At 33.9% G+C, this 13,453-nt stretch overlaps 1 pseudogene; it reads right to left on the bottom strand.

Moving 5' to 3' along the window:
* Positions 1-1,265: 1,265 nt before the first annotated feature.
* LOC130459134 (probable LRR receptor-like serine/threonine-protein kinase At1g63430) lies at positions 1,266-5,382 on the bottom strand (annotated as a pseudogene).
* Positions 5,383-13,453: the final 8,071 nt, after the last annotated feature.

The raw sequence follows: 13,453 nt of genomic DNA on the forward strand, positions 1-13,453 counted from the left end.
ATTAGTAATTAGTAATTAGTAATTATTAATTACTAATTATTAATTAATAATAAATATAAAAAATGAATAATAAATAATAAATAATTAGTAAATTAATAATACATAATTAATAATAAATAATGAATATTAAATAATAAATAATTAATAATTAATAATTAATAATCAATAATGAAGAATAAATAATTAGTAATAAATAAAAAATAAAAAATAAATAATAAATAAAAAATATTTATTATTTATTATCTTACTTAGGAGAGAGAGAGGGGAGAAGAATGGACAAACCAAACAACATTCTTAAACAAAAAGTTTTCATTCCATTCTCCTTAATTCCCATTCTCATTCTCATTCCATTTCCCCTTCTCCAACCAAACGGCCCCTAACACTCTCAGCTTCATCAGTACGGAGTACAAATAAAATGGAAAATGCGCGAAAAATTGGAAAATCACTATCAAATACAAAATAAAGGGCGAGTTTTTTAAAAAAAAAATGGAGAATCACAAATCACTACTCCCTAACACCATCAGCTTCATCGGTTCCAAAAAAATGGAAAATGAGCAAAAATAATGGGAAATCACAAATCATCAATAGAAAAACTAGTATTATGGCCCAGGCGATGCCCGGATTATTACGTGTATAACAATTAACTATTATATTCTTTAGTGAAATTGTGTTTGAATTCTTTTTCAAAAGATAATTATTTAATATTATATTAATAATAGTTTTGCAAAGATAACATGAAAAAGGTTATAGTTCAATTGGATTGAGGGGAGAGTGACACATGGCATGTAGACGTTTGTAGAAACGTTTTTTAATATATAGTATAGATTCACATCATTACATTAAAAACTAAAACATGCATTACAACCAGCAACTAAGACATTAAATTCATCATTACATTAAAAACTTAGAGTAGGGGTTGAATATTTTATTATATTTTGTATGGAATATGGGGTAGGTGGGTTAATAAGGGAGGAGTGAGAAATAATATAATATTGTTAAATATTTCCATTTTTAAAAACAGTTCAAGTATTAAAAGCGGCCCGATAAGAAAAACAGGTCAAGTATAGTATAGATTCACATCATTACATTAAAAACTAAAACATGCATTACAACCAGCAACTAAGACATTAAATTCATCATTACATTAAAAACTAAGAGTAGGGGTTGAATATTTTATTATTTTTTGTATGGGGTAGGTGGGTTAATAAGGGAGGAGTGAGAAATAATATAATATTGTTAAATATTTCCATTTTTAGAAACAGGTCAAATATTAAGGGCGGCCCGATAAGAAAAACAGGTCAAATATTAAGGAATGGAGGGAGTATATTACATTATTCTTAAAACTCGTGTTTTTAGTTTGCTTTACAGTATGTTAGTGTCATCTATTATCATCAAGACTATAATTTGCTTACAGTATGTTTTGTGTCAACTATTATCATCTCGAGAAAGCGAAAGAGGATGATATGAGCTCAGCTGACACAGACAGATCAAGACAAAGTTAACATCAAGTTCTTTACAGTATGTATATACTAACAGAGAGACAAAGTTAACATCAAGTTCAACTGTATATATCATGTCGAGAGAGACAGCTGCTGCTGACACAGACAGATCAATAAAGCGGCTAAGTGAACAACTACTGCATCGCGAGGGTTGCTTGACATGATCAGTCAGGATTCAGGCAAAGACTTGCTGCCTCACAAACTGCTTTAAGGTCTTCATATTCAAAATGCTTCACTTCTTTCTCTACCACATAGGGCATTACCTCAGGTACCTCAAGGTACTCCCAAGCCTGAAACAAGAGAATATATATCAGTGTAAGCTAATTTAATTTAGATTGTGTTTCTTTTGTTTTCCTTCAGATAACTTGTACAATTAATGTCATACCAAGCTTCTTGTAGACACTAAATATCTTACCTAAATGCTAGATGGCGTGCCTCAAATAAGGATAGCACCATTACTATCTATGGCAGATAAATTTTTCTCTAACCTTGCAATGATAGTCTTCCAGCCTTCATAATCAACCAGCTGTAAGAAGAAAAGTTTGACTTTGTAGTTATTGGATCAATTATCAAAATATCAAGCATTTAAAAAGCTACCTAATTAATAATGTTATAACATCCCCATAAACTAAACAGAATGCATAGGAAATAAAGAAACTAAAGTAGACACTAAATATCTTACCTTGGGTGAAAAGTCTTCAGTAAGATATACAGCACTAGAATTCAGCTCGGATATAGTAAATGGAGGGTTGAGTTCCGTATGAAGATCTCTCAATCCACGAGCGATACCAATTATGATTTTCAAGACAGCTGGCAGCCTTCTCCATCAGCAAACATGACTTCATTTCAAAATAGCATCATCAGTACTTCTGCCGATTTGTAGGACAAATACAGATAACTAGAAAAATGAGAAGTTCACTTACAATGCAGGTGCTCATATAAAGTTCTGTTACATGCATATTCAAAAACAAGCATTCTTGTGAATGGAGGACTCTCTCGGCAATACCCTAAGAGCTTACCAGCATTCTCATGATTTAGTCTTGCTAAATCTGCCACCTGAATCAGGGTATAGTTTAAATAAGTAAGAATCCAAATATATTTAAACTTTCAATAAATCAGGACAAAACAGAATAATGAAGCAGTACCTCTCTCTGGAAATAAAGCTCGTGATAGCCAGTCCACTGCTCTTCTTTGATGCAAAAGGATATCACAGCAATCTGAGATCCACCTTCAATGTTGTTAAAGTCTTCACAAGCCACTTCAAACTCAGAATCAGCTGTTTAGTTATCAGAGAACAGAAAAATCAGCAAATAGCTTCTGGATGTTGTTCAGAGAGCTGGAGATCGTAGTTGCTAGAGTGGAAAATTTACGAATACATACTGCCAAGCGTTCTTTGTCACTTCCAGATTTCTTCCAAGGGATAATCATAGATGATTTATTGTTGAATCTTTTGTAAGTAGTTATCAGGGCAGTGATTAAGAGAGTACCAACCATGGTCCCAGTTACAATTTCTAAAGCTAAAAGCCAAGTAGGTCTTGATTTCTGGTGCTTGGTTTCACTTTCTCGAGACTTGCCCTTTGTGTTGGCACTAGGATTTGGATGGCCTTTGGCAGATATTGCAGCTCCTGAGATAAGCATATAATACATTATGATTTTTCCAAATTGAGTATGAAATCACATATATCCCACTACCATATTTAGCCACCTCGAAAGGAGGTTCTAGCATTTGTTGCATGAATTGCGAGTGTACAAGAAAGGTCTAGACACTAAATGATAAGAGTTTTCCCAAAGAACTTCAATTGTGCGTGCACATTAAATGATAAGTATTTTAGTGTATTTCATATTTTTTCTTCACAGTTTTCCACTTCAGTGATGCAATTCTTACACCCTCTTACTTGGAGCCAAGGATGACTAAGGAGATAGTCTTGATTGGTTAAGGTAAGAGAAACAAATAAACCAGATAATGTTCCAGTTTAGCTTCTACATACCACATTGTGCGTCAGAACGCTGTTTTGAACTCTTTTCATCAAGACAGTTACCATGAAAGCTTGCACTGCAGAAGATGTAAAACAAAGTCAACCCTAATTTTCATAAAAGAGAAATCTACAATGAAATTCCCTTGGAACAGAGAAGAGCTTATCATTTTTATACCCACCTTGGCAGATGTAGCAAGCATTTCGGGACTATGCCACCAAAGAAGTTGTATGACAAATCAACAACCATTAGCTGAGGCAAGCTACAAAGACCTATTACATTCCCATTTGATGCAAACCTGAAAACCCCAAAACCAAGATGGCAACACAACTTGAATACTGTACATAAAATGAAAAAAGAATAGTTACAGGCATTGGATAATCGAGCCTAAAATATAGAACATACGAACTTAGAACTAAGAGACAGATTTTATAGATGCCAACTATTCTATCTTCAGGGTACTTGTATATTATCAAGAGTGCTAGTGCAAGTAACTTGTACTAATACTTCTTCGACTTCACCTCTCAGAACACACTTTAGAGGCTATTGTCAAACTTCTAGGTAGAGTGTCGATTGTAAACGATACTTACATTCCATGCATATTGGATTCAGAATTCGCATTGGCAAGACCAATTACATTTACTTGGAGCTTATTTCTGTCCAGATGAAGTTCCTGAAGAGATTTCGAATTGCCAAGCTCATGAGGTAGCATTCCGGTCAACACATTGGACTGTAGGTTCCTGCAAATTTAAAAAGTGCTACATTAGGAAACTAAGTAAAGAAAAACCACAAAAAACTACAATCAATTACACCAAATTATTCCATACATCTTCTTGATACTACTCAAGTTCCCTATTTCATGAGGTATCGACCCAGAAAACTGTTTTGCCCCAAGATCCATTGCCGTAATGTTATTCAATAAGCCAATTTCTTTCAAAATAATCCCAATCAGATGATTCCCATGAAGAATTCTGAAAAAAAAGTAAAATAGTTAATCCCATCAGTTTAAACTCACCAAAACCAAATTCACTAATTATACAAACATACAATTCTTGTAAATTGGTCAGTAAACCCAATTCAGGAGCAATAAATCCCTTCAGAGATGAACCAAGAATATTCCTGAAGAACACACAGACATACATTAAACAAAATTAAGCAAAAATCCATAGATTACCAATGATTATATAAAGGGGGGATAATTAGCTTACCATTTAACAACATGATCAGACCATTGACAAGGCGTTGCATCTAACCCGTTCCAATTAGCAAATACCAGATATGGGTCTTCTGGTATAGCTTCTTTAAATGCAGTTAAACCACAAACTGGAATTTAAAATAAAAATTAAAAAATTAAGCACATTCCTAAACTGGGGATAAATTTAAACCCAAGAAATTACATATCGAAGCCCAGAAACCCAAGTAAATAACGAACATATCGAAGCTCCAAAAATTTTGACGCTACCATTATCGTAGTTCACCACTAAATAATACGGAGTATAATCAAATTTACACCCAAAAAACCCACGAGAAGTAAAAACCCATAAATTAATTGACGATTTCTTTAGGAATCCGAAGCAAAACCCTAAGAAAATTCCGAACAAATTATGAACATAATGGAGCAAAAACAAAGAAACCCAGTTGATCTTTAGGATGAACATTTCGGCGATGTTCTTCAAGGTCTTCGGAAGTAAGGAATTTGCACTTACACAATTCACAAACAAACTTCGAGTGTCTGTGATAATTTGACTCATTATGGTCTTCGCCCTGTTTTCTTTTGAAGGTACGATTGCAAGCATAACAATGGTGAGGCATCTCATCAGAGCGGCGGGAAAATCGAAATTTCAGAGTTTTGGGTAAAAGAAAATTGGGCACTTTGGAAAAAAAAATCAGAGTTTCGAAAAAAAGAAGAAGTTGGCAGCCCAAATCAGATCCAGGTTAAGATTGGTATGGGTTATGCCTTTATATTAACTTGTCTCATTTTGGGCTGAGCTGAACCATTTCTTAATTATAAAAACAGAAAGCGGCAAGAATTGGGCTGAAAAACGGGTAATGGGAAATGGATTCATATTTAATTAGATCAGTTTGTATCATAGAAAAAATAAGTTTATATCAGATTAGGAAAAATAAATTCAGTTCGGAACAAATCAGATCAGAAAAAATAATTTAAGATCAGATCAAATGATGATTATTATTATTATTATTATTATTACTATTATTATTATTATATAAATCAAATGCTAACAAAGTCAAATATTTTACAAATAGTTAGTGGGCAGCCGAGATACAATCTGGGTTCCCACTCCCCAGGCTATAGCAAAGTCTATCCTAGTGAAAATACGAGTAGCAGCACGAGTCCCAATGTCCTGTGTCCTAGGAAACTTCTGAATCCGCTTCAGCAACGCAACAACATCCTTATCCAGCTCCCCCAAAGAAGAGAAAGAGAACGGAAGAAAGCCATAACCAATGGACCTGCAACGTGCTTCATACTTGACCCGTTTCCAAATAGCCGCATCAGCCACAACCCGGCCCGGAGCAAAGCCAGACAACCCAGACTGTGTCAAAGGAGATGATTCCGTCAAGCCAACACACATATCACAGCCCCGGTCCCAAAAGTAGAGCAACACGTCTGTTGGTCGGAGAGCTCCATCGTTCCCTCCAGTTAGACTAATATCAACCTCTTTTCGCGCCGAAATCCCAGAGCGATAACAAACATCAACAAGGGTATCCCGAACCATATTATGTCGATGTTTAATACCCACGATGCCAGCACATGACATCGCATGATCACCAAAGATGTCTCCCGCAAAGACCCTGGAATAAGCAGAACATGGCGCCGTAACAGAGAACAAAGGAACCCCCAACCGGTAACACAACACACATCGGTAAGCCTTAGCATTCATCGTCTACCAAAACCTGATGTGGGGACCGCACGAAGCCAAGCAGAGGTGTGATCTCCCTGCCGCGATTTCCACAACGCCGACTGTCGAGAAGATAAAGAGAAGGTGGATTCTGCAGATGCAGTAACCTTTATGAACTATATATCTGCCAATTTCTTCGTGATTTTAGGGGAAGCGACCTCACTACGGTTACTCAGAATGTCATACTCCACCGTTCTACTAAATAGACTCAACGCATCCTCAAATACTCGACCAGGACCAACAACACCAGCATGACGTAGAAGCTTTGTCTGCAAACCAAAAGACTGCAATCGAGAAGCAAAAAAAGCATAATGACGAACATCCTGCGGAATAAACACCAAGTCCGCCAAAAAAAAAGGTAAGGTGGCAAGACGCCACTACCAATCGCCAAAGCCAGGCCCCGAAGCAGTTACAATACGCTCCAAGGAAGATCGAAGAGCCTCGTCAAAAGTGCGCTGAGCCGCCTCAAAAATACCAGGAGGACATGTACGCAAAGCAAAGTAGAGTTTAGAAACTCCGGTACATGCCTTAAGTAACAATAGCTCACACTGAGGATCATCAAGCTGAGCAACCTTATCCATAAGCCCAATGGTCTTGGTCACCCTCTACATCACAAGCTCACCACTAAAAACTAGATTGGAACTAGCGGGACGACCTGTCAACTTAACACCATGCAAAGGACGAGCAATATCAGGAGGAAACACTACAAAAAATTGTACCATTAACGACGGGAAATCCCGTCGCTAAAGGCCAATAATCTTTGATTAATGACGGGATTTTCTGTCGCGAACCCGTCATAAAAGGGAGACGTTGTTTATGTAAAATCCCGACGTTAACCCATCGTAAAAAGACATTTACGACGGTTGTTCCCGTCTTTGTTTGGTTGTTGGCCCCGTCGCAAAAAGCTTTTGCGACGGAATTTTTGACCCGCTGTAATTAGGTTGTCGTTAAAGATACAAATTCTTGTAGTGAAAGACTCCCACAAGCCTGCTTCGAGGGTCCTTTGTAGGCCAGAAAACCTCGGTCTTCTCCACATTAAGGTGTAACCCGAGACAAGTCCCGTCCTCCATAATCAACTGCAGAACCTTCCCAACCACCAAAGTGTCACCAATAATAGTGTCGTCATCCAAATACCATGCCTGGAGACATACATCAACAGCGTCCCTGATTTTACAAACCAAGGGTTGTAAAACCAAAGCAAAGAGCAGAGGACCAAGGGGATCACCCTGCTGCTCCCCCTGAGATGACCATAATGTGTGCTCTCCATAATACAATCTGGTTGGAGTAGAGTAGCAGAATTCAACCCATCGCGAAATGCCAAGACAACGAAGTCGAACTTCACGTAATTATTATTGTTATTATTACGGTCTTTTTACCAAATGGTCCCGAGGTTTAACTTAATTTACCATATGGTCCATATACCACCCTGTTTTCAATAATTCACCATACCCCTGAGGTTTATATTCTGTTCATGAATTTCCCTTAATGACTAACACCGTCAATTTTTCGTTAGTTTTTCTTTGTTCTTCCCTTCTTTCTCGTCTCTCCCTACCTGTAATACCCCAGAATTTTAAAACTCGATTAACTAAGTTTAATTATTTTTATTAGCTTAAAATTCATTTTGAATCATAATTTCGTACTTTATTAGCGAATTTACTTGAGAATTTTAATATTACTACACGATCTATTATTTTTCGGATTATAGAATTGAATTTCATATTTACGAGCAAAGCTACATTATAAATCCTACTGAGTGTTTCGTAGTTTTATAAAAAAATTTAAAACGTTTTTATTAACGATAGATTTATTTAGAAAAATAAATTTAGTTACTTACACTTTATATAAATTATTTTCGAAAATTAATTTATTCAATATCGTTATTCTATTTTCAGATTAATAGTAATTAAATTATGAAAACTAACAAAAATTCCTACATTGTAGGGTTATCAATTGATGAGTCATTCCTAATGTTCTATAGTAATTTTCACCTTCGATTTTGATGTTTGCATGCGGAAATTACTGCAACACTCAATTGTTCACTTGAATATGCAATAATCGAGCTTTATATTGAAGGTAATTGTTGCTAAGTTAGTCCAATTAGTTTTCTAGGTTTTCAATTTTTGTAATGTTCAATGCGTTTTTTGAATTTTCGTAATTTAGCCTATGCACATACATCACCTAACCTTACGGTAGATGTGAGGATTTGGTTGTTTGGGTTATGCAATTATTGTTTGTTTTGCACTGAATTGTAACAAGTCCTCGAAGTCTTCTACTTCTTCTGTGACTTCCTGACAGTGGCTAATTGAATTCACTGAAATTCAATGTGCATAGGCTTGCCAGTTATTTCTACTTTGATTTTGTTATTTTGGGTTGACTTCTCAATTCTAGGTCTGATTTGTTTTGGTTCAGTGATGTTGCCCTGCTTAATTATAGTGAGGATTACAATACTGTTTAGTTTTTCCTCTGTTGTTGTTGTTAAAGGGATGAGTGAATGACATGCTTCATGTTGTTGTTCAGTAGATCAGTCTAGTAATAAGGTAATAAGATAAACCCATTTATTTGTTGTTAGTTAGTAAATGGCTGAACAGAAGTTGAGGGTTTGGTTTAAAAAAGAGTGACATGATCTGCAGCATTTCAGAACTCTGGCTCTTGTCATATTGTTTAAGTACATTTTATAAAAATATGATATACTTTCATGCGGTCATGCCTCATTATATCATACCTTATCTTCACTGTCACGGTCACCGCTATTCAACCGCATAGGATTTCGATTTCCTAGTGCTAAAGGTTTTCTTTTTTGAATTATTTTAATAAGAATGACAGGACCTGTTCTAACAACAAAGAGTTGTTCTGAATTATACTGCATAAAATAACTACTCCCTCCGTTTCTAATTAGTTCACTTTTTACGAAATTTCCATCATAGTTCTTTCTCAGTCATTCCAAACCATGTTGTTTGGCTCTGATTCTTTTCAAGTTGAAGCTTGTTTCTCAATGAGAGCATGTCCTTGTTGTACGAGCTTTACTACATCTTGTTCTTGCAAGGTAGGGCATTAGGGACTAGATGGAATTTATACTTGAACTTTGTAAAAGTGGGGATGGTTTGCTGAAGCTAGCTAGAATTTTTTTTCAACCAGCATTAAAAAAAGAACAAAACGGTTGCTAGTATTGTTGACGAGACAATAGTATGTTGGTTTAAGTAGGTGTATCTTTGCCTTTTGTATAAAGTCAAAGTTTTCAAGGGAGTTAATGATCTTTACAAACCTTGTAATTTCTTGCCTCTTTTCTTAATGACTGTAAGTACTGTATCAGTTGTAGCGTTGCACAAATCTGACAATGGTCATGATAATATTGTGTTCCCTTTGTCTTTTCTAGTTTTCTTATTGATTTTCATAGATTTTCTAATGTTCTAATCAACGTTGTATTACGCGTTGAATATTACTATAGCTATACAATGGTTTCACGATCTCCTATGCTGTAGTATTGGAGTATATAGTCACTTGACAAAGCTGACTATCAACCAACAACACAGGTTGCAGGGGATCTTACTTTTTTTGGTTTTTGCTTTACTTTTGTTGATCCTTTTAAAACCACTAGCCTACTATCTCAATAGGTAGAGCATTGTACAAATGCACAAAAGATGTGGGTTCGAATCCCACGTAGGATAATCTTCACTTTAAAGTTCGGGTTTGTTAATATTCAAAACTTGCTCATTGTGTCTAAATGAGCAAATATTTGTGTGACCTTCAGAAAATTTTTGTGTCTGCATAATTCATGCGTGAAATTGTGTTTTAAGCTCTGTTTTTTATGCTTTGACAGACATGCATCAGAACCTCCTATGCTATAAATTGCTTTCCAGCACTCTGTGGTTGTACCACCCGAGGAGCTTTAAAGTTCAGGATTGAGTTCTGCAAGTAGGTATGGTTGTGGCAGCTGTATTTCAGAATGTTTTTCTCACTTTTCTTATCTTGACTCTTGATCAAAGCTCCTTCTAGTTGTTATTCCAGAAATTGTTTCAGAAAAATACTGAATAACCGGAGCTTCAGATACCAGGCTCAATCTTGATAGTTCTCTCGAAGCAGGCATATAGTATTGCTGCATATGATAAAGGGTTAATTTGTTACATTATCGTAGGTTATTCCAGACATAGACAATTAAGGCAGCGTAAAAGAATTACCTGGATGGAGGCTAAAATCAAGGGGATGAAAATGACCAAAACTTCCTAGGCAACTGTGGACATCACATCAATAATTGCCACAAGTTTGGTTGTGAGGAAAAAAATCCATCAAGTAGGGACGGGATTCGAGTCTCCATGGCAGTTTGATCAGTTGAGCACTATGTGGGAGGAGGAGAATCAAACTAGTTAGTTAAAAAAAAACACTTGAATCTAGTGATCATCTGTAATACGCACATCCCAAAAGAATAAATGTCAACTGACTCGTTACATTTTTCCCATACAACATTTTTTATAGTTTACACAAATGAGCAAATATGTTTTTGCTCATTTTTTATAGTTTACACAAATGAGCAAATATGTTTTTGCTCATTTTTTATAGTTTACACAAATGAGCAAATATGTTTTTGCTAATTTTTTTATAGTTTACACAAATGAGCAAATATTTTTGCTCATTTATAAAATTTTAAAGTTCGGGTTTGTTAATATTCAAAACTTTTGCTCATTTTGTCTAAATGAGCAAATATTTTAAAATCTCAGATTACTTAACATTCAAAAAAAATATAAATGAGCAAATATTTTTGCTCATTTTATATAGTTTACACAAATGAGCAAATATTTTTGCTCATTTTTAAAATTTTAAAGTTCGGGTTTGTTAATATTCAAAGCTTTTGCTCATTTTGTCTAAATGAGCAAATATTTCAAAATCTCATATAACTTAACATTCAAAAAAAATTAAATGAAAAAATATTTTTGCTCATAAAATTTTAAATTCCGGGTTTGTTAATATTCAAAACTTTGACAAAATGAGCAAATATTTTAAAATTTCAAATTACTAAATGAGCAAATATTTTAGACACGATGAGCAAAGATAGCAAGGCTACGCTTCCCACAGAGAATTCTCTACCAGTCTTCTATCCAACAGCGCTGACTCCCCCCGATCGGGCTTAGATTAGAGCATTTCACCCGAGAATATTAACAAACACGAACTTTAAATTTTAAAAAATGAGCAAAATATTTACTAATGAGAATTTTTTTTGAAGGTTACGTAATTTTAGATTTTCAAATATTTGCTCATTTAGACACAATGAGGAAAAAGTTTTAAATATTAACAAACTTGGACTTTAAAAATTTATAAGCGAACAAAAATATTTGCTCATTTGTTTAAACTATAAAAATGAGCAAAAATATTTGCTTATTTGTGTAAACTATAAAAAATGATCAATTTTTTTTTAATGTTAAATAATTTGAGCTTTAAAATATTTGCTTATTTAGATACAATGAGCAAAACTTTTGAATATTAACAAATCCGAACTTTAAAATTTAAAACATTAGCAAAAGTATTTGCTCATTTGTGTAAAAAAAAAAAAAGGAGTACATTTTTTGGATGTTAAGTAATCTTAGATTTTAAAATATTTGCTCATTTACACACAATGAGCAAAAGTTTAAAATATTAACAAATCCGAACTTTAAATTTTAAAAAATGAGCAAAATATTTGCTAATGAGAAATTTTTTTGAAGGTTACGTAATTTTAGATTTTTAAAATATTTGCTCATTTAGACACAATGAGCAAAAGTTTTGAGTATTAACAAATTTGAACTTTAAAATTTAAAAAATGAGCAAATAATTTGTTCATTTGTGTGAACTATAAAAAATGAGTAAATTTTTTGAATGTTAAGTAAGCTGAGATTTAAAAGTATTTTCTCATTTAAACACGATGAGCAAAAGTTTTGAATATTTACAAATTCGAACTTTAAAATTTAAAAAATGAGCAAATATATTTGCTCATTTATGTAAACTATATAAAATGAGAAAAAATATTTTCTCATTTGTGTAAACTATAAAAAATGAGCAAATTTTTTGAGTGTTGAGTAATTTGAGATTTTAAAATATTTGCTCATTTATGCACAATAAGCAGAAGTTTTGAATATTAACTAACCTAAACTTTAACATTTTAAAAATGAGCAAAAATATTGCTCATTTGTGTAAACTATAAAAAATGAGCAAATGTTTTTTAATGTTAAGTAATCTGAGATTTAAAAATATTTGCTTATTTAGACACAATGAGCAAAAGTTTTGAATATTAACAAACATCGACTTTAAAATTTTATAAATGAGTATTTGCTCATTTGTGTAAACTATAAAAAATGAGCAAATTTTTTTAATGTTAAGTTATCTGAGATTTTAAAATATTTGCGTATTTAGATACAATGAGCAAAAGTTTTGAATATTGACAAACACTGACTTTAAAATTTTATAAATGGACAATCATATTTGCTCATTTGTGTAAACTATAAAAAATGAGCAAAAATTTTTAATGTCAGGTTATCTGAGATTTTAAAATATTTGCTCATTTAGACACAATGAGCAAAAATTTAGAAAATGGTACCCGTAATAAAAGACCCAGGCTATCTCATTCTCTCTCCTCCATCTTTCACTTATCTCTAACTCTAATGGATACTTTCTCTCTCCTCCATGGCTCAAATTAATTTCCACAATTGTTGTAGAACAAAATCAACAAGAACACACAATTAGTAATGGGACTCAAGATTAATATAGTTTTCAGTTGTTAAACTAAGGGAACTAGTCTATTGTTAATTATCTTACTTCAACTACTGGAGAAATTAATATTGGGAAAACCAAGGTAGGAGATTGATATATGTGTTTTATATAGTGTTTTACCCCCGTCCCTTAGTACTTTATGCATCAAATGAGCTCTTAGGAGCCATTTTTAATACTAATATACGTTATTGAGTGTGCCTTGAGTTTCAGGTTTGATTATGAAGAAATTGGTCTTTTTAGACCCGTTTCATGGTGATTTAGGCCACTACACGAGCCCGAGGAAGTTCAGGACCTTTATCGTCGACTTTCGGGAGCCTTAAATGCTTA

The sequence above is a fragment of the Spinacia oleracea genome, chromosome 6, assembly GCF_020520425.1.
Source record: "Spinacia oleracea cultivar Varoflay chromosome 6, BTI_SOV_V1, whole genome shotgun sequence".
Taxonomy (NCBI): domain Eukaryota; kingdom Viridiplantae; phylum Streptophyta; class Magnoliopsida; order Caryophyllales; family Amaranthaceae; genus Spinacia; species Spinacia oleracea.